At 39.0% G+C, this 23178-nt stretch overlaps 1 long non-coding RNA gene across 1 annotated transcript in view; it reads right to left on the bottom strand.

Moving 5' to 3' along the window:
• Window positions 1-236: 236 nt before the first annotated feature.
• Window positions 237-23178, bottom strand: part of LOC134728712 (uncharacterized) — a 125524-nt gene continuing 102582 nt past the window's right edge. Inside the window, exon 2 of the long non-coding RNA XR_010109407.1 lies at window positions 237-344. This is a non-coding gene — a long non-coding RNA (uncharacterized LOC134728712). The remainder of the gene's footprint in view (window positions 345-23178) is intronic.

Genomic DNA, 23178 nt, shown 5'->3' on the forward strand with positions numbered 1-23178 from the left:
GAATGAATAAGACCTACTATGTGATAGCACAACAGGGTGACTATAGTCAATAATAATTTATTTGTACATTTAAAGATAACTAACAGAGTGTAACTGAATTGTTTGTAACACAAAGGATAAATGCTTGAGGGAATGGAGACCACATTCTCCATGATGTGATTTTTATGCACTGCAAGCCTGTACCAAAACATCTCATGTACCCCATAAATATATACACTTACTATGTACCCTCAAAATTAAAAATTAAAAAATTGTTTATTTGAATCTACGTTCATATGGGATGTTGGTCTATGCCAAGATCTCACCATTGCACTCCAGCCTGGGCAATAAGAGTGAAACCCCGTCTAAAAAAAAAAAAAAAAAAAAAAGTTGTTAAGTATTGTTATTGGGGTTATGCTAGCATCATAAAAAATGGACAATTTTTACTCCTATTTTCTGAAAGAGTTTTCTTCTATTTTTGATTAAATAAACCCCCAAAATTTGAAATTTCTTTGTAGGAATGTTTTGATTGCAAATTCAATTTACTAGATATTGAGTTATTTAACCTTATATCTTTTGTGTCAGTTTTCATAAGTTGTTTTTCTTCAAGGAGCCTGTCCAATTCACCAATTGGTATTGGGAGACAATTCTCCATGGGTCTGTTGTATTTCTGCGCATCTTGAGCAGAGACACCAACAGCTTTTGTTTCAGACTATCTTTCCAAGATGTTTCTATGGAGAGTACTCTAGAAAGACACAAATAGTTTCTCTTTCTAGAGTAGAAGGCAGGTTTGTTTGCTGTCCAGTAAAATAAAGATAATGTCTCCTTCTGGGGCAAACTTCAGGCAGGTTTGCTTACAGCTTCTTATCTAAGCCTTGAGATTTCTCATCTCTGACACAAACCAGCTGTGTGCACAACACTCATCTGAACTGCTTGTGTCACCCTATGGAAGGGAGGATTAAAGAGGAACTGACTCAAGCGTGAAGCTCATGTGGCTTGCTGTGCCGTGAGTAATAAAGGCCTTAGTCTGTGACCCAGGAGTCTCATATCTTCTGCCAACATACATAAGTCTGGCAGGCTAACTTGTAAGCTTGCAAACAGAGTGAAATAATCATAGTTCTTGACAATTTAAGATCCTTCACAGTTCCTGACAATTGGCATAGGTTGATTATCATATGCTTTATTCTCTTTTAAATGTCTACAGCTCTGTAGTGAAGTTGCTGCTTTCATTTATATTATTGTTGATTGGGGTTTTTTCTCTCTCTCTCTCTTTCTCTCTGTGCGCATGTGAGTCCTTTGATCTTTCTTGCTAGAGGTTTATCAATTTTATTAGTTTTTAATTATTTAATTATTATTATTTTTGAGACAAGAGTCTCACTCCGTTGCCCAGGCTGGAGTGCAGTGGTAAGATCTTGGCTCATTGCAACCTCCGCCTCCTGGGTTCAAGTGATTCCCCTGCCTCAGTCTCCCCAGTAGCTGGGATTACAGACATGTGCCACCATACCTGGCTAATTTTTGTATTTTCAGTAGAGATGGGATTTCACCATGTTGGCCAGGCTGGTCTCAAACTCCTGACCTCAAATGATCTGCCCATCTTGGCCTCCCAAAGTGCTGAGATTACAGGCATGAGTCACCATGCCTGGTCATCAATTTTATTTTTTTAAATGACATCTTTTGACTTAACTTTCTCTATTTTTGTCTGTGCTTTATTTCATTAATTTCTGCTCTAATATTTCCTTTCTTGTATTTATCTTGGGTTTAATTTTCTTTTCTTATTCTAGATTAATTGGTAAACTTACATTATTAATTTGATTATGGCATTCTTATTTTCTAATATAGGCATTTAAAGTAATAAATTGCCCTCTAAAATTGCTTTAATGCATCTCCAAATTTTGATATGTTGGATTTTCAATATCATTTGGTTGAGAACACTTTCTAATTGCCTTTTAAATTCTTATTTTACCCAGGGGTTATTTAGACATGTGTAGCTAACTTTCCAAATATTTGAAGATTTTTGAGATGTCTTACGATGAACAATTGCTAATTTAATATTATTTTGGACAGAGGACATATGCTGTACATCTACCCTAGCAAATGCTCCTTGTGCATTTGAAAAGAATGTATCTTTTTGGATGTAAGTGTTGGGTATTTTTCTAAAATATCAAATAGTAATGGGGCTAATAGCAGTTTTCACACCTTCTATATTCTTATTGATTTGGTCTATTTGTTTTATCTATTACTGAAAGATGGGTGTTAAAATTTACAACTTTGTGGATTTTTCTATTTCTTCCTTTTAATCTTTTAGCTTTTGCTCCACGTATTTGAAACTCTGTTATCGGCGCATGCACATTTAGAGAATTGTGATGTCTTCTTGAAGACTTAAACGTTTTATCATTAAGTAAGGTCCCTGTTTAATTCTGGTAACATTATTGATCTTGAAATCTACTTTATCTGATATTACTGTAGCCACACAGCTCTTCTTAGTATTTGCATATTTTATCCTATATATGTTTTATCTTATAGTACATTTTAACTTTTCACCTGTCTTTATATTTAAAGTAGATTTCTTGCAAACAGCATAGAGTTGGGTCTTAAATTTTTAATCGTACCTAGTAATTTTGACTTTTAAGGGAGTATTTAGTTAATTTAAAATTAATATAATTAATGGTATGGTGGGGTCTAAGTCTGCCATGTTGCTGTGGTTTCTGATTCTCCCATTTACTCTTTGGATTTTTTTGTTCCCTCTTTGATGACTTTTTTTGGGTGATTGAGTATGATTTTTTATTTAAATTTTTCTCCTCCTCTCCTCAATTGACTTTTTAGTTGTACTTTTTTGAATGTTTGCTTTAGAAATTACAATATGCATCCTTAACACAGTCTACTTTCAACAATATTTAATTATATTACACACAGTATAAAGAACCCTACAATGATACAAAGAGGCTTTTCAGCTCCCACCTTACCCTTTGTCTTCTGGTGGTTATAAATTTTACTTCTACATTTGCTATAAGGCCCAAAACACATTGCTACCTTTTGCTTTAGAAAATCTCTCTCTCTTTCACTCTCTCTCTCTCTCTCTCTCTATATATATATATATATAGCTTATTTACCATTTCAGCTGCTCCTCATTCTTCCCTGCAAATCTTCAGAGGTGAATTTTTCTCACTTCTCCTGCTCTGTCCTCAGTCTTCTAAGTATTAACCCAATGAACTTAGTGAAGGACTGTGGGAAAGAGTTCCTAAATTGGTGTAGACTTGCTCTGTGATTAGAGACCCTTGGATTTCAAATTTACTATGTCAGTCTACATGTTACCATTAAAAGTTTGATTTGCCTGGTTTTCCCATACCCCTGTCTACATCGAATTTTCCTTCTCTCACCACTCTGCCAGGAATGAACACAACCATGCATCTCTTTTCTCCTTGAAAGGGCTTGTGACTTAGTTCATTTAGGTTTCTGTGTATCCTCAGCTCTCTGACAGATTTAAAAAATAAAAAAAAATCCACAACTATGATTTCATAACTTCTTTTGAGTGTCCTTGTTGCTAAAATGAAAGCAACAGTATCTTGTGACTTTCCACACCTTTAAAAAAAGTGGAAGTACCCCGACGTCTCTCTCAATTTATTTGTGGAACTCAGTCCCTCGATGAAAGGTAATATAAGCCCCATGGCTTTTCTAATCATTTTCAGTTTAATAAAAAGGTCTTATTGTCAGCTGTTCAAATGTTCACTCCAATACCATCATAAATACTTTAAGTTTCATTTAACTTTCTCTCTTTTCTCAGGTCCAGCCTATTGCAGGCTGAACACCAGCACTGAGGGAGAAGGGCAACACTGGCTCCCCTCTCACCCCTCCAGTGCTTTTCTCTGTCCTCCTGTCTTTCTAATCTGCTTCCAGATCCCTCTATGGGGGAATACTGGGAATGGGAAGAAGCAAGGAAGCAGGAAATACCTAATTGACCGACACCTATTCTGGCTGTGGTAGATTTTATTTTTTTTTAACCCACCTCCTTTTTGAGATCTTTCATGGTTTCTTAAAGACCTAGATCTCTCTCCCCCCACTGCCAGGGAATCTCTCACCTGACATTCCCTTCATGAAGATACATCCATCTCCATGACAACTGGCCTTTTATGCTTCCTCAGCCCTTATGCATCTGTGCATCTGCTAGTGACTTCAGCTGCAGTTCTGCTGAGACTTTTTTCTCCCAAGTATTCCTCTTAAACAAAACCCAAGACATTTCACACTGCCCTTGCTTGGGGTCCTCATGTAGTCCCAAGGAAATACATATACATCCTTTGTCCTAATCAACTCTGAGAGCACAGGCTCCCCTGCAGCTGCCTCTCTTTATCCTCCAAGCAACTAGCCAGATATCCCTTACCCTTTAGCTTTTCTAGGTGGATTTAATACGTTATCCCCTACTTATAGGGACCACATATGAAACTCCCTGGGCAATCATCTTGAAGCCTTTTCCTTAGTCATGAAATGCAGTTTAAGAATGTCCAGTGCTCCATCATAGGGAGATAGGATTCAAAACCTATAGAATCTACTCTCCATAATGCTTCCTAACCTCCAACTCCCACCCCATCTCTAGACTCTATGAGTGAGAAACTTAAGAGTCACAAAATTGGTTTTTCATCTTTAGAAATTATATGATGTTCCACCTTACTTTGGAATGTAACATCTTTGTGTCTCAGTGGAAATTGCATTTAAAAAAAAATCCATGAACCATGTAGGTCCATCTCAAAAAAAGAATCCAGCTATATTTGCAACCACAAAAAATTAAAAACAACCTAAAGTTCAGCAATATGGGACTAGTTAAATAACTTATGGTACAACTATGCAAGAGAATATTCCACAGCTCCCCCCACCCCAAAAGGACAAGGATGCTCTTCATCTGTTGATATAAAATGATCCCTATAGTGTTAAGGGAAAAAAGGAAGAGTGTGGTGTGTACATACAGGATGGTATTGCTATTTTTAAAAAGGCTTTTGCTTGTGTTTAATAAGACATCTCTGATAGGATACACAGGAAACTGGTTGCATCTGAGGAGGGACATTTGGTAGCCAGGAATAGCTTTTTGTACTTTGTGAATTTTAAACCAAGTGAATATACAACTATATTTTAAAAGAAGATAATATTAAATTTAAAAATGAGTGTACAGCAAGGAAATAAAGATTATAGCTGACTTTCAAGCAAGGGGCTTGGCTGTGAAGGGCAAATGTGAGGAGATGAGCTAGTATGAGCTGCAAGACTGAGAAATGATGTTTCATTTTTTGTAGCAGGGTCATGGCTATTGCATGATTTGCATAAGCCTATTATACTGACTTGCAACATCCTTCTTCCCCCCAGGTAATCAGTTGACACCCATTCCAAGGCCTGTTCTTTTTTTTTTTTTTTGAGATGGAGTCTCGCTCTGTCACCCAGGTTGGAGTGCAGTGGTGCGATCTTGGCTCACTGCAACCTCCATCTCTCAGCTTCAAGTGATTCTCCTGCCTCAGCCTCCCAAGTAGCTGGGATTACAAGTGCAAACCACCACGTATGGCTAATTTTTGTTTTTTTATTAGAGATAGGGTTTCATCATGTTGGCCAGGCGGGTCTCAAACTCCTGACCTCAAATGATCTGTCTGCCTCAGCCTCCTAAACTGCTGGGATTCATAGGATGCTGACGATCTTCCTGGGAAACCTTGAGCTGTATCCATGATGGAGGTTCAGACATAGCTAGACATGTCTGTCAGGTGGGGTTTAGTTTGAGGCGGGTAAGCAGAGACTAGATTATTAGACAGGACAGCCCCTGAGAGAGAGAAACACGGTGTTTGGGGTGTATTGTTCACATAGAAAATAACTGCACAGAGCCCCCTGTGGCAAGGTATCAGGCCTGTTGAGGGCATGCTTGTTGTTGGTCTTCTAATGAAGATTAAGGCAAAGTGATAGGAATCATTACCTTCCCTTCTGTCTGCAAATCCCACTTGTCCAGGCACCACAAGGGTGCAGATCAGTAGATGCTAGCACCATTACATTGAGAACACTGGTGGCCACAGCTATCAGCAGATTCTGCATGCTAGCTTGAAACCCTACCTCAGCTGAGGATGAGGCCAGCACTTAGGCATATTGCTGACTCAGCTGGAATCTTCAGAGGCTGCTGAGCTGAAGGCAGCGGTGCCAGTAGCTCTCTAGTGGTGTGCGATGGAACCTTAACATGGCTGAGCTAAGGGTGGGCTGGAAGAGGAAGGTCACTAGCAAAGCAGCACAGCAACAAATGAACACAGCTTTTTCATGAACACGTGTGAGACCTCCCTTTCCTTTGGGAATCCTAGGCATACCTGGAGGCAGGAGTGGGTGGAGGTTAGGTTAGAATTATCTGCAAGATGCTAGAGAACATTTGTAAACTGGTAATTTTATTTTACCCGGTTACAATTTAGATTTAATCTGGAAGCTGGTGAAACCTGAAAATATTTGGGTTGTTCTATTTATTTATAGTTTACCTTTTGTATAAGAGAGGTTTATATATGTTTATTAGCTGGGGATTGAATAGTTAGGAGGAAGAGCTTGAATATAAGGAAATATAAGCAAGGAAGAAAATAAACCAATTTGTCAGGGTCCTGATCTCAAGATGAATTGGGGGGTGATGGTAGAGAGATAGGGTCAAAAGCAGGGCACCTTCTCTTCTAAGTCAGGAGGGGAGGAGTTGAAGTAAAGGTGGATTCTTAAATATGCATTGGACTTCCTCAATACAGTCAGAGGCTGTGTCATCTGCTGAGAGATGAGTAAGTTAAGAATGGGTGGAGCTCTTGAGAGCAATGAAGGTTTGACCATCATTGAGGGAATTGAGGTGGAGCTGACTAGACAAAGAAAGGATTGCTGAATGGCGCCAAGTATCCCAGTGAAGTTGAAGGCCATGAATTTGAAGTGGCAAAGATTTCTCTGTCTTCCTAAGTCTCTGATTTAGAAGCCCTCCTTTGGGCTTCCAGGGCACTGTGCTATTCCATCCTGATAATGCTTATCACATTATGGGGTAACTGTTGAACTCCACCTCACCACCCCACCCCATCAGACTATATGCTCTGAGAAGGAAGAGAACCTCCCTCTTATTTTTTGTGTATTGCTCTGAGTCTAGCAATTTCTTCTGCTGTTTCCAGTGCACAGTGGATGCTCGATAAATACTGGCTGAATAAACATTAGCATTGTCATCATTGTGAGATTCTTCTATTTCTCTCAGAAGCCTGGGTAGAGAAGCAAAGGAGGCAGATGGTGTAAATGATCCAAGGTGGTTAGAAGGTTTGCAGGGTGGATGTGGCACAGGGTGAAGATGTTAAGGGTGCTGGCGAGAGTCTTGCTGACACAGTGCACCATGAGGGCTGGGTTGAGTAGGATTTGAGAGGTGGCACACATCCAGATGAAGGAAATATTTGGGGTGAGGCCATGGGAGCGGAGTGCTTATGAGAAAAATGAGGATTGAAGCAGGGCTGGGATATGACCTTGGCAGTCCAAATGTCTCCTGGTCTCTAAGCTCTACTTTTCAGTGAATTCCTCACAATCCAGTGGGAACCTCCCATCATTAAGGGTAAGGAGGGGAAAAGCATTTAAACAACAAATAGATTCTAGTTGAAAATAGATTTGTGAGTGACAGAAGAAAACAGATATTAGAACTTTACTTCTAAACCACAATATTGACATTGAATTTGTACAGATAATTTTTCTTCAAAGTAGATAAAATGAAATTTGCATAATCATGTGGTTAAACTTTGCAACTGTCATAGCTTTTGGTCACTATTATTACCCTGGTTTTCAAAGCACAGACCATACCCAAGTCATCTTTGTGGACCCTGAACCGAGCACATGGGGGTACTGCCCAGCTGGCTGGCACAAACCTGGAAACAGTCTCCAAGTTTTCAGTTCTTTATTTTACTGGTAACTAAAACCTATTTCTACTGACATGTTAGTCAGTTAAATTTACATGTCTGTTTTATGGTCTTTTTTTGAGCTACCAAAGACTTCTGCTTTCCGTTTTGCAGATATTCTATTTAGATAATACCAGGCAGGGAAACAAGATTTGCACAGATTTGAAAATTCCATAAGTTTTCAAAGAAGTGGGGAACACTCACAGGTTCAGGAAGACTGCATCAAGAACTAATTTTTTCTGGGATAATTGAACTTCACATCATTCTAACAAATAGGTACTGAACATATACTCTGTGAAAGACACTGAACAAATGGAAAATATATACTGTTCCTGCTGTCAAGCAGTTTGCAGTCAGGTAGAGAAGGATTAGAATGACATAAGTGACTACAGAAGAAAGCAGAACTGTGGAGGAGACAGGACAACTGCCTTGGGTAAGAAGAAAATCTTCAAGAGGTCAAGGATCAAGTCTTTTGTGAAAGTTTATAATCACAATCACTTCATGCCCACAAGATGCTCTGTGGATATTCCCTTGGACAAAAACTGTCATCAACAAGGATACCCTCAGAGACCCTGCTCTTAAATGCAAGGCCAATGGGAGCCAAGGTGAAGTCCAAAGAGAGGTACCAGATGGGCAAGAACAAGTCATTCTCCCAGAAACTGTGGTATTAGATGTTTTTGTTGTTTTCAGTCTTTACAAATAAAAAAATAAATAATATACATATGAAATCAGTACTCAAAATGTCATGGTTTAAACGACAAGCATTTATTTGGCACATGAATCCATGGGTTGGACTCAGTGATCCTTCTGATCTGTGCTGGCTTCTTCAGGCCTCTGGGGTCAGTTAGGTGTTTCTGCCTCTAAAAGGTGGCCAGCTATTGGCTAGTGCAATGGGGACACTTGCTCTCATCATCTGAAACTCTAGTCCATGCTTGTTCCTATGTGGCATAAGCACAGCCTGAGGGCAAACCCCAGTGCACATGCATTTTTTCATGCCTCTGCTTGTGTTGCATTGGATACTATTCCATGAGCCAAACAAGTCACAGTTCCAATCTCAGAGTCAGTGCAAGAGAGCACCGCTACAGTGTGTGGAATCAGGGAAGGGGCAGACTTGTACCCATTTTTGTAACCTACCACTCCTTGCTAATTGATAAAGGAAACAGATAGTAAGTTACACAACAAATAGAAAGTCATCACAGTAGGTCATCACACATTCATAGTAGGTCATAGTGGGAGACTTCCTATTATTACTAGTGATTAAAGAAATATACATTAATATGGGCTTCTAGTCCTCATTTTGTAGAAGAGAAAACTGGAGGCTCAAAGCCTTGCTAAGATGATGGGTAGATGACTATGACTACCCAGCCTGCAGACCAAGCAAGATCCCCAGCTCCAAGTTCAGCAGCCAAAGGCAAGTCTCGATTCATACTCTGGCTCTACCATGTCTTAGTAGTATAACTTTGTATAACATTTCTATGACTCAATTTCACCTCTGTAAAATGAGAGTAATACGCAGGATGTGGGGGCTCACACCTGTAATCCCAGCACTTTGGGAGGCCAAGGTGGCGGATCACAAGGTCAGGAGATTGAGACCGTCCTGGCTAACATGGTGAAACCCCGTCTCTACTAAAAAAAAAAAAAAAAAAAACAAAAAATTAGCTGGGCATGGTGGCCGGCACCTGTAGTCCCAGCTACTTGGGAGGCTGAGGCAGAGAATGGTGTGAACCCAGGAGGCAGAGCTTGTAGTGAGCCGAGATCACGCCACTGCACTCTAGCCTAGGCGACAGAGCGACACTCTGTCTCCAAAAAAAAAAAAAAAAGAGAGAGAGAAATAATATCTACCTCACAGATTACGAGGACTAAGTGAGATCGTCTGAAAACATTCTTTGAAGGTCTTGGTACCTGTTCAGTTCATACCTCCTCTTTTTCTTTCTGATGCAATTTTGTGAAACCAGCTACAAAATAAAGCAAAATCAGGAAAGCCCAGACAAAACAAACTAGCAAATAAATAGATAAAACTATAGGGACTAAGAAGAAACTGCAATTTTTGTGTTTAACTGGTGACTGTTCATTCTGTTGTTCATTCACCCAGCAATTATTGAGTGCCTCTACTGGACTTGACACTGTGCTAGGCATTGGGAATGCAGTGGTAAACAGAAAGAGGCAGATTCCTACCCTCATGAAGCTTAGAATCTAATGTCAAAAACAGACAATAACCAAATGATCACATTAATTAGTGCTGTACAATGCCCTTGGTTAGTTTTAGTAGGAGACCATATAATTGAAATATGTGACCCAATTAAGAGTAGGAGGGGGCCAGGAAGGGTCTCCTTGATAAATGGATGAGTGAGTTGAGGTATGAAGGGGACAGTGATTATTTCATCTAGACCACGCTGGTGTTATAAGGGGCCAAGCCATGTGGTCTCTGGGGAATGACAAGGAGATTATATTAACCCTAGGCAATTGGAAGTCATAGAAGGGTATGAGCAAGTTTGAGATTTGGAAAGCTTTCTCTGGGATCAGGGTGGAGAACAGATTAGAGCAGGGAAGAAGTGGATGCAGCTAAATTACCAGAAGATTATTAGAAATACAATTGGAATTCCAATAATTGGAAGATTATTGGAATTACAATTCACTGATTATTTCCTTTAAAAAAATAAAGTAATGGTAGACCTGTTAATTCTACTTTGTGAAGCATACATCCTAAGAAAATATACCCCAAATATTTGTACATTGATCAGAACTGGTCAGTGACTAACATTAGACCACTAATAGTACATTTTAGAATGAAATTATTGACTAAATGGGTTTTAGACAGCTAAGTTATTGTAAAATCCATGTGTATTGGTCCTTAAGAACGAACAGGGCCATATTTACTTTATCGTTACCAATTTTAAAAATCCATATACCTAGCCAGGTTGTCCCTACCCTAGTGTCACATTGCAGGGAGAAATATTAAGTGGGCTGTGATATTTCAATATGAAGAGATCCTGCACAGCTGCAAAGTACGACAGGAAAGTGTAGATGACATGAAGATGTTAAGTGTTAAACAAGCTGAATACAAATTATTAGCAGCACACTGATTATTAGGAAAAACTCATGAGCAAAGTTCAGAAGAGAAACTGAAATATTTCCTGAGGCTCGGGTACTTGGTTTAAAAAGACTTAAGAGTAACACTTGAGTTTAACAGTAGTGTTGGGAGTGGAGTCTACTTATTCATCACCGAAGGGGCTCAATCGCATTGCTTCCCAAAGAAAGTTGAGAGACTGTGCTCCCTGCACTGTGTAATTGTAGCTTGATCCACTAGTCATAGATTCTTAGAAATAAGTAAACATACAGATCTTCAAATGAGACTCTCAACTTCAGCATCTTCATGATAATAACTGTACATTCCAAGTTTTTGGTACTTTATAGCACTTTTTTTTCTACAACTGTAAAGTGCCTGTGGGAAGTGTTTGTATTTTAAATATCTCAGCTTAATAAAAAATGCAAGAAGTTAAAGGTAGATCTGAGAAACATTCAGATATCTGCAAAGCAATTTTTAAAATATTAGTGAAATTGGTGACTAAAAATGAAATTTCAAGTTGCTGCTGAATCTCCTAGAATAAACCTAGACTGCATTGACATGTAATTGTTTTTCTCTTTCAGAGTGACAACTATAGCTTCCATAAGAAAGTTTTGGAGGCTCCTAAAAATGACAGATAAATGAACTAACCTAATCAGCAAAATTAAACTATAGGAAAGAGTATGGACCTTGAAAAGACAGGTATGGTTCAAATTCCTTCCCTCAGTTGGGAAAATCCCATTACCCTTTGAAATTGCAGCTTCCTTGTAGGAAAAACAGGGATAAAAGTAACTATCTTTCAGGGTTGATAGGAAATTTAAATGAGGTATTGTATATGCAAGCAGCTGAGGAACACTCAATTAGAATATTAGAGCCCCTTCCTTATCTTTCCGACTTGAATGAGTTTCTTGGTGCATTTTCTTCCTCTTTCCCAGCTTAGCCAGCTTGACGACTAAAGCAACACCTTTCCAAGCAACATTGGAAATTTGACCTCCTCATCAGAAAAATGTGTATAGACATCTCTGGAGTCAGGCTACCCCACATGAAGCTTGGATTTTGGCTTCACTGTGGCTGCAGGTATTTGAGGATGCAATTAGCTGAACTAATCTCACTCAAATTCCTAAGTGCGACTTCTTACGTGGTTTTCATCTAGCCGTTCTATCTATCCCAACAAGAATCTGTTGCTAGACCTCAAAAACACTGAGTGCTGTCAGGAAAAAATGTACAAGGCACCACAAAGATTATGGGGCATCTACTATGGAAAACCTAGACATTGTCTAGAGCATTGTTTGTGGTTATCTCTGTCTTTCATTGCCTTTGATCTATTTTTCAACTCTCCACATTGTAGAAAATGTCTGATAATTCAAATGATTCTTTTCCATAAAAATGCAAGTGAACAATGTTCAGTGGGATGCAATGGACTAATTTTGTAGGTATTTGTAAATTTATTTTAACATTTTGTATTACCTATGTATATATGTGATTCTCTGAATTCTCTTTTGAACTGATCATAACATCTTACTGGATCTCGTTAATTAATGCATTAAAGTCTTTGACCCATGTTCATTTTATATGAGAGTCTTGATTTTATATTAAAAAATGATCCTTTGAGAGTGGCTAATCCTGACAAGGGGAAGTCTCCCAGCACAGTGCACCAGCTCTTCAGCTGATCCTGACAAGAGGGATTCTCTCAGGACAGCGCACCAGCTCTGCTAAGGGACAGACTGCCTCCTCAAGCGAGTCTCTGATCCTGTGCCTCCTGACTGGGTGAGACCTCCCAACAGGGGTCAACAGACACCTCATACAGGAGAGCTCCAGCTGGCATCAGGACAGTGCCCCTCTGGGGTAAAGCTTCCAGAGGAAGCAGCAGGCTGCAATCTTTGCTGTTCTGCAGCCTCCACTGGTGATACCCAGGTGAAGAGGGTCTGGAGTGGACCCCCAGCAAACTGCAGCAGACCTACAGAAGAGGGGCCTGACTCTTAGAAGAAAAACTGACAGAAAGCAACAACAACATCAACAAAAAAGACCCCCAACACAAAAACTCCATCCAAAGGTCATCAGCCTCAAAGATCAAAGGTAGATGATAAATCCATGAAGATAAGCAAAAACCAATGCAAAAATGCTGAAAATTCCAAAAGCCAGAAAGCCTCTTTTCCTCCAAATGATCACAACACTTCTTCAGCAAGGGCACAGAATAGGGCTGAAGCTGAGATGGATGAACTGATTAAAGTAGGCTTCAGAAAGTGGGTAATAACAGATTTCACTGAGGTAAAGGATTATGTTCTAACCCAATGCAAAGAAGCTAAGAACCATGATAAAAGATTACAGGAGCTGTTAACTAGAATAACCAGTTTAGAGAATGACATGATGGAGCTGAAAAACACAGAACGAGAACTTTGTGATGCAAAGACAACTATCAATAGCTGAATTGACCAAGCAAAAGAGAGAATATCAGAGCTTGAAGACTATCTTCCTGAAATAAGGCAAGCAGACAAGATTAGAGAAAAAAGAATGAAATGGAAAGAACAAAATCTCCAGGAACTATGGGACTATGTGGAAAGACCAAACCTACGACTAACTGGAGTAGCTGAAAAAGATGGGGAGAATGGAACCAAGTTGGAAAACACACTGCAGGATATCATCCAGGAGAAACTCCCCAACCTAGCAAGACAGGCCAATACTCAAATTCGGGAAATCCAGAGAACCCCAGTAAGATACTCCATGAAAAGATCTACCCCAAGACAGATAATCCTCAGATTCTCCAAGGTCAAAATGAAGAAAAAAATGTTAAGGGCAGCCAGAGAGAAAGGCCAGGTCACCTACAAAGGGAAGCCCATCAGACTAACAGCTGACCTGTCAGCAGAAACCCTACAAGCCAGAAGACACCAGGGGCCAATGTTCAATATTCTTGAAGAAAAGAAATTCCAACCCAGAATTTCATATCTGACCAAACTAAGCTTCATAAGCAAAGGAGAAATAAAATCTTCTCCAGACAAGCAAATGCTGAGGGATTTTGTCACCACCAGGCCTGTCTTGCAAGAGCTCCTGAAAGAAGCACTAAACATGGATAGGAAAATCACTACAAAAACACATTGAACTACACAGACTAGTGACACTATGAAGAAACTACATTAACAAGTCTGCAAAACTAACCAGTCAGCATCATGATGACAGGATCAAATTCACACATAACAATATTAACCTTAAATGTAAATGGACTAAATGCTCCAATTAAAAGCACAGAATGGCAAGCTGGATACAAAGACAAGACCCATAATGGTGCTGTATTCAAGAGGCACATCTTATGTGCAAAGACGTACATAGACTCAAAATAAGGGGCTGTAGGAAAATTTGCCAAGCAAATGGAAAGCAGAAAATAGAAGGGGTTGCAATCCTAGTTTCTGAAAAAATAGACTTTAAACCAACAAAGGTCAAAAAAAGACAAAGAAGGGCATTACATAATGCTAAAGGGTTCAATTCATCAAGAAGAGCTAACTATCCTAAATATATATGTACTCAGTACAGGAGTACCCAGATTCACAAAACGAGTTCTTAGAGACCTACAAAGAGACTTAGACCCCCACAAAATAATAGTGGAAGACTTTAATACCCCACTGTCAGTACTACACAGATCATCAAGGCAGAAAAATTAACAAAGATATTCAGGATTTGAACTCAGCTCTAGACCAAGTGGACCTGATAGATATCTACAGAACTCTTCACCCCAAAACAATATAGTATACATTTTTTTCAGCACCACGTGGCACTTACTCTAAAATTGATCACATAATTGGAAGTAAAGCACTCCTCAGCAAATGCAAAAGAACTGAAATAATAACAAACAGTCTCTCAGACCACAGTGTAATCAAATTAGAACTCAAGATTAAAAAGCCTACCCCAAACCACACAACTACATGGAAATTGAACAGCCTGCTCTTGAATGACTCCTGGGTAAATAATAAAATTAAGGCAGAAATTAAGAAGTTCTTTGAAAACAATGAGAACAAAGAGACAATGTATCAGAATCTCTGGGATGCAGCTAAAGCAGTGTTGAGAGGGAAATTTATAGCACTAAATGCCCATATCAAAAATGTAGAAATATCTCAAATCAACACCCTAAGATCACAGCTAAAAGAACTAGAGAACCAAGAGCAAACAAACCCCACCGCTAGCAGAAGACAAGAAATAACTAAGCTCAGAGCAGAACTGAAGGAGACAGAGACACAAAAAACCCTTCAAAAAATCAATGAGTCCAGGAGCTGGTTTTTTGAAAAAAAATCAGTAAAATGGACGGACCACTAATAAGACTAGTAACGAAGAAAAGAGAGAAGATTCAAATAAACACAATCAGAAATGATAAGGGGGATACCACTACTGACCCCACAGAAATATAAACAACCATCAGATAATACTATAAACACATCTATGTGAATAAACTGGAAAATCTAGAAGAAATGGATGAATTCCTGGACACATAACCCTCCCAAGACTGAATCCCTATATAGACCAATAACAAGTTCTGAAATTAAGGCAGTAATAAATAGCCTACCAACAAAAAGAAAGAGTCCAGGTCCAGATAGATTTACAGTTGAATTCTACCAGAGGTACAAAGAGGAGCTGGTACCATTTCTTCTGAAACTATTCCAAACAATTGAAAAGGAAGGACTCCTCCCTAACTCTTTTTATGAGGCCAGAATCATCCTGATACCAAAACCTGCCAGAGATACAACAACAACAAAAAAACTTCAGGCCAATATCTCTGATGAATATCGATGTAAAAATCCTCAATAAAATACTGGCAAACCAAATCCAGCAGCACATCAAAACACTTATCAACCACAATCAAGTTGGCTTCATCCCTGGGATGCAAGGCTGGTTCAACATACACAAATCAATAAACATAATTTATCACATAAACAGAACTAAAGACAAAAACCACACAATTATTTCAATACACAGAGAAAAGGCCTTTGATAAAATTCAACATCCCTTCATGTTAAAAACTCTCAGTAAACTAGATGTTGAAGGAATGTATCTCAAAATAATAAGAGCCATTTATGACAAACCCACAGCCAATATCATACTGAATAGGCAAAACCTGAAAGCATTCCCCATAAAAACTGACACAAGACAAGGATTCCCTCTCTCACCACTCCTATTCAACATAGTGTTGGAAGAAGCTCTGACCAGGGCAACTAGGCAAGAGAAAGAAATAAAGTATATTCAAATAGGAAGAGAGGAAGTCAAAGTGTGTTTTTTGCAGGTGGCGTAATCCTATATCTAGAAAACCCCATCATTTCAGCCCAAAAACTTCTTAAGCTGGTAATCAACTTTAGCAAAGTCTCAGGATACAAAATTAATGTGCAGAAATCACAAGCATTCCTATACACCAACAACAGACAAGCAGAAACCTAAATCATGAATGAACTCCCATTCACGATTGCCACAAAAAGAATAAAATATCTAGGAATACAGCTATCAAAGGAAGTGAAGGACCTCTTCAAGGAGAACTATAAAGCACTGCTCAAGGAAATCAAAGAGGGCACAAGCAGATGGAAAAACATTCCATGCTCATGGATAGGAAGAATTAATATCATGAAAATGGCCATAGTGCCCAAAGCAATTTATAGATTCAATGCTATTCCCATTAAACTATCATTGATATTCTTCACAGAATTAGAAAAAAAACGGGCTGGGCATGGCGGCTCACACATGTAATCCCAGCACTTTGGGAGGCCGAGGTGGATCACGAGGTCAGGAGATCAAGACCATCCTGGCTAACATGGTGAAACCCCATCTCTACTAAAAATACAAAAAATTAGCCAGGCATGGGTGGCAGGCACCTGTAGTCCCAGCTACTCGGAGGCTGAGGCAGGAGAATGGCATGAACCCGGGAGGTGGAGCTTGCAGTGAGCTGAGATCGTGTCACTGCACTCCAGTCTGGGTGACAGAGTGAGACTCCATCTCAAAAAAAAGAAAACAAGTATTTTAAAATTTATATGGAACCAAAAAAGAAATCACATAGCCAAGGCAATCCTAAGCAAAAACAAAAAAAAAAAAAACAAAAAACAACCAAAAAAAACAAAGCTGGAGGCATCACACTACCCAACTTCAAATTACACTACAAGGCCACAGTAACCAAAACAGCATGGTACTGGTACAAAAACAGGCACATAGACAAATGGAACAGATAGAGAACTCAGAAATAAAACTGCACATCTACAACCATCTGATGTTCAACAAACCCAACAAAAACAAGCAATGGGAATAGGATTCTCTACTTAATAAATGGTGCTGGGAGAACTGGCTAGCTATGTGCAGAAAATTGAAACTGGATCCCTTCCTTACACCTTATACAAAAATTAACTCAAGATGGATTAAAGACTTAAACATAAAACCCAAAAGTATAAAAACCCTAGAAGAAAATCTAGGCAATACCATTCAGAACATAGGCAAGGGCAAAGATTTTATGAAGAAATTGCCAAAAGCAATTGCAATGAAAGCAAAAATTGACAAATGGGATCTAATTAAACTAAAGAGCTTCTGCACAGCAAATGAAACTATCATCAGAGTGAACAGACAACCTACAGAGTAGGATAAGTTTTCTGCAATCTATTCAACTGACAAAGGGCTAATATCCAGAATCTACAAGGAAATTAAGCAAATTTACAAGAAAAAAACAAACAACCCCATTAAAATGTAGGCAAAGTATATGAACAGACACTTCTCAAAAAAAGACATGCAGCCAACAAACATATGAAAAATAGCTCAACATCACTGATTGTTAGAGAAATGAAAATCAAAACCACAATGAGATACCATCTCACGCCAGTCAGAATGGCAATTATTAAAAGGTCAAGAAACAACAAATGCTGGCAAGGTTGCAGAGAAATAGGAATGCTTTTACACTGTTGATGGGAATGTAAATTAGTTCAACCATTGTGAAGAAGAGTAGGACAATTCCTCAAAGATTTAGAATTAGAAATACCATTTGACCCAGCAATCCCATTACTGGGTATATACCCAAAGGAATATAAATCATTCTATCTTAAAGATACATGCAGGCATAGGTTCATTGCAGCACTATTCACAATAGTAAAGACATGGAATCAACCTAAAGGTCCATCAGTGATAGACTGGATAAAGAAAATGTGGTACATACACTCCATGGAATACTATGCAACCATAAAAAGGAACATGTCCTTTGCAGGGACATGGATAAAGCTGGAAGCCATCATTCTAAGAAACAGGACCCACAATAAACAAATGAGTACAAAGATTTTAAAATGTGAATCACCTGGGGATCTTGTTAAAATGGAGGCTGAGATTCTACCTTTCTAACAGTGTCCTAACACATCTAACGGGGTCATACTGATGTGGCTGGTCTTGAGCTCACATTTAATTTAATTTTAGATATTAGGTTTTAGATAGTGTCTTAGTCTGTTTGGGCTATGATAACAAAAATACCTTAGTCTGTTCAGGCTACTATAACAAAGTTATAAACAACAGAAATGTATGGCTCACACTTCCAGAGGCTTGGAAGTCCAAGAAAGGCGCAAGCAGATTTGGTGTTTGGTGAGGGCTTTGCTTTACACCTGGTGCCTTCTTGCAGCATCCTCACATGGACGTTCTCACATGGAGGAAGGTGCAAACAAGCTCTCTTGGGCTTCTTTTATAAAAGCATGAATCCCCATCCATGAGGGCTCCACCCTCATAACCTAATCACCTCCCAGATGCACCCACCCCCCGCCACCACAGAACTGCACTGGGGATTAAGTTTCCACAAATGAACTGGGGGAGGATACAGACATTTAGACCACAGCAAATAGCATGGTCAATGAAGATCTCTCTGTGACTCAGTCTCCTTTTCTGTAATTGGGGTTATTAATTGATCCTGCTGCATAAAGGGTGTTTGTACATTAAAGTACAGTATCTTGGACGCAGTAATAATTCTATACCTTTTTTAAATAACTGTATCACTTACTTTGATTTTTAAAAGACTTCCCTGCAGAACAGCATGGCATCCTTCTAAGGAGTTAAGAAAATGATAATAGAAGCAAGAAGGAGATAGGAAAGTTAAGGTAAAGGACATTCACCCTCCACTGACAATATTATTTCCAGGAATGGTAATAACAAGTAGAAATTTTGTGAAATCTGGGAGGTCTCAGTGTATAAATGTGGAATTGGACTTCTGAATATACAGTATTTGGGTTTATTAAACCCCATAATAATTTTAGTAGCAATTACTTCTCTGAGTGTAAAATTAATCTCAATTTATAAAATAAAGTAGAAATTTCATGTCTATCCTTTTATAGAAATTATTTTAGAGATATAGGGTAAACCCTCAGGAATAGGAATATACAAATTGCATTAAATTATGTATATTTTATTTAAAAAGCCAATTATGCTGGAAAATGTTATTATTTTATAAACAGAGAGCTAGGATTATGTAGATTATATACGGTTGGTTTTAGAAGCTAAGATATAGCTTATTTTAAACAGATGCTGTATTTCAGAAATGCATTTCAGAAATCTGTTTTTTCAATATATATAAAGCTGAGAAACTTCACCCACCCCCCTTTTTTAGGAAAATCCTCTGATGAACTTTACATTAAGATATTTCACAGTAAAAGAAAAAAAAAACAGCTTGATATTATGCTCTTTGGGGAGTTTGGTTTTTCTCTTTGGTATTGTGTGGTCTTATGTTAGAGTAATCCTGCATAGCACTGTAATCTAGTCACAGATCATTGTTATTAGTGTCAATGATAATTATACCATACATTTTGATGGCATCACAGTCTTCAAAGGGTTTTTCCATACATTACTTCAGTTAATGTGCTCCACAACCTGAGAGGAAGGCAGAACAGGTATAATTTTTTTTCTTTTTTTACAACAGAAGACAAGTGAGATTTGCTGAAAATTGCATGGTTGAGAAATGGAGGAACATGATTCAGAATGCGAGGCTTCTGAATTCTAACTCATTACTCTGCACCCAGCCCATCTAACGTTGCACTGAGACTCTGACAAGGAAGGCAGTGATCTGTGATGACCTTGCTGAATATATTAAGCAGAAATGAGAAGATGTAGGACAACAACCTGGGGCAAAATGCAGATAAGGAAAGGAAACCTGTCCTAATTGGGCTGTCTTTCCTTTAAGTACCTGAGCAATGGATGGAAGCAGAGACTCAGAATGATAACCCTCTTGATCAAGTTTTTCAGGATGATGATTCAGGGTGATGGTTTGGAAGCATTCTCTTTGAAAACTAGTTGGTAGTTGATGCACAATGAAATACTGTCCAGCTGAGAAAGAGATGGAAAATTATCCGGTGGCTAATTCCCAAGCTAATGGCCCTACCCTACCTCAGTTCTATCCCCACCTCATGCCCTGCAGATTGCTGGGGTTTCTGGTGGAAATCCAACTCCTCTTTAAAACCTCCTCCATTTCCTCACCCTCCACCTCTACTCTTAGCACTTGAGAGTGTACATTTCGTCTTTGCTCCTCTTCCCTCCCCAGATGATCCAAATAGAAAATACATCAGCACGTGGGAAAGAGCAACGTTGATCGTCTTCACGGAAAGGCTGAGGACCCTGCGCCTACCACATGTTGGCCAGGGTGAGCAAGCAGTGAAAGAGAAAACACTTTTTTCAAAAAGCCAACTGGTAAGGAATGTTACTAAGCTACCATGTAATTTTCTGTAGCTTTCTGGCTGTGTGTCACAAGCCTGTTAAGGCCTAGCCATGTAGGATTATCCCTGTTACTTCCAAACTTCAGTTTTGTTTCTGAATTTAATTATCCACAAAGTTTCAGAAAGATCCACATAGCTCAAGATCAATTACATTCATTTATTTTCATGTTTTCTGGGATCTGGCTGGTGTGTTGGCTGGATCATCTGAAAAGCAGATACCAAGATGGAGTTGAAAGTAGAAGAGATTTTAGGGGTGTAATTTTTGTGAAAGATAAAGGGGAGAAAAAGCAAGAGAAAGCAAGGAGAGCCTTACACCCAGATCTGGCATCTGTGAAAAGATAGAGGGAGGAAAGGAAGATTGGCCAGAAAGGCCTCAGACTGTGGTACAGCCACCAGAAGTTTGCTCCTAGAGGCACCTTGCATTAGTTCAATGGTGAGCATTTATGCCAGTTCTGTGCTCAGTCATTGGTTAGAGGATGTCCAGGTAGCACATAGTCCCAGCTTGAATACAGAGTCAGATTCTGAAGCTACCCATAGTGAGAAATTGACAGCGGTTTCTTTCTTGAAGGTAGAGCTGACTTGCACACTTCCACAGCTGGGCAAAGGAAAGAAGATGGTCGCAGCAAGCTAAGTCCCTACCTGTGTATATGAGAGGCTACATCTAGTCAGTGGATTTATGCCATCTGACTAGAACATAGATACAGATTCATCCATGCATCCATGCATCTGTGGACCCATGTATCCATCTATCCATCCACCCATCCATCCACCCATCCATCCATCCATCCATCCATCCATCTATCCATCTGCTCATTTCTTGCTTTAGATGATGGCAGCAATCTGCTGAAGCTTCTGTCAGAAGAACCTCTCCTTGGTGCTGCCTCAGAAATCAAATCTAGATTTTGCCTCTTCTGCTAGTAAGGCTATAAGTTCTGAGTGTCAACCAGCTTATATCTCCACCCAACCTGCCTCCAGCTCTCCTTGTGACCATAAGTCAATGTATTATCCATCTGAGACCAAGCCCTTAACCACACCTTAATTGCTGCCAGTCTGATATACCAATTATTTGAATCCCACTGGTACTTTGCTCCAGTAGGTGGATCATAATTCATGTTATAGTCCCTTTGATTCAGTGTTCCAGGCACAAACAATGCACACCAAGCAAGTGATGAAGTTTATTGCAATGTCCTTGGGTTCAGGGTCAATGAGAGCAACTGACAAGCAGCAGAGGTAGTGACCTGACTTGGCTGTGTGCCTTCCAGTTCTTAAGTCACTGAAGCTGTTCACCTTCAACATGACCCTGGCTTTTGGTAATAATATTTCATAGCAGCCTCTATCCAACTAATGTGGCAACAAGCCATGCAATTTTGAGCCCAGAGAAATCATGGGCCTTTTGAGAGCACATTATTTTGGAGGATGAAGTCGGTGGAAATGTGTAGGGCTTGGCAGGTACTAAAAAGAGGTTGATTTTTTAAACGAATAATTCTACCAATTAGAATATAATTCTCTTTGAAATCAGCTATCTCTAAGGTCCTTTCATTTCTTTCATCCCATTACTTCATCAAAGAACGCAAGTTTCACCATAATTGAAACCAATTCCCCCCCTTTTTCCCCTAGAACAATGTTTATGTGTTGGCAGGCTTTCTCTCATGTGGCTTAAAGGACCACATGTGTTTGCAGGCATTCTATCAAGTAGTTTAAAGAGCATAAAACTTGCAGTAATATTTTTGGGAGTAAATTTTATTGTTATGGCTTTAAAACACAATCAAATAAAAATAAGAATATCCATTAGTAGTTGAATATTGTAATAATAGAGTTGAGAACAAATTTTACTGTTATAGGAACTATAAAACAGCAATAATAAAACACTATTATTGTGAATAAATTGTGTGGAGATGACTAACTAGAAAGCTATAAAACACAACGATAAGAAATAATCTAATCACCAGGAAAGATGTGATAATAATTCACCCTTGTTAGTGAGGAGCCCATGGTTCCACTTCATTGGCCCTGAGTTCCCTGGGTTACTGCTTGCATTCCATAAGGTTACAGAAAGATAATCTTTGGCCAGGGGGGTTGGCAGGAGACCACATATTACAGTGAAATTGGACGTGGGGATTGAGGAAAATCCAATTATCAGTGACAGTTAAGAAAATCCTGTGTAGTAATATCAAATGTCCTCACAACACATTTAAAAAATTATTTGCAGGTTTTTACTAACAATTTGTGTGTATTATTTGACTACATTTTTATGTGTTTTTAAACTTTTATTTATATTCTTTTGTTTCAGAATAACTGTATGGAACTACATATTGGTAGAGGGGGAAGCCTTTTGTAGTCTTTCTTTTTATTTAGACTACCCATACGTCCCTCTGCCATGAATCCATCTCAGCCCATTCCAATTAGCAAGAGTATGGAAAGACGACACCCTTAACTTCCAGGTCCCCCTCTCTTTCTGTGGAACTGACAGCACCATTAGAACCCTTGCTCCAAAATTAGTACTACCAAGGTTCCTGCCAGTCCCCTCACTTGGGTGAGGAAGAGAGTGGCATGA

This window comes from Pan paniscus, chromosome 13 (assembly GCF_029289425.2).
Source record: "Pan paniscus chromosome 13, NHGRI_mPanPan1-v2.0_pri, whole genome shotgun sequence".
NCBI classification, from domain to species: Eukaryota; Metazoa; Chordata; class Mammalia; order Primates; family Hominidae; genus Pan; species Pan paniscus.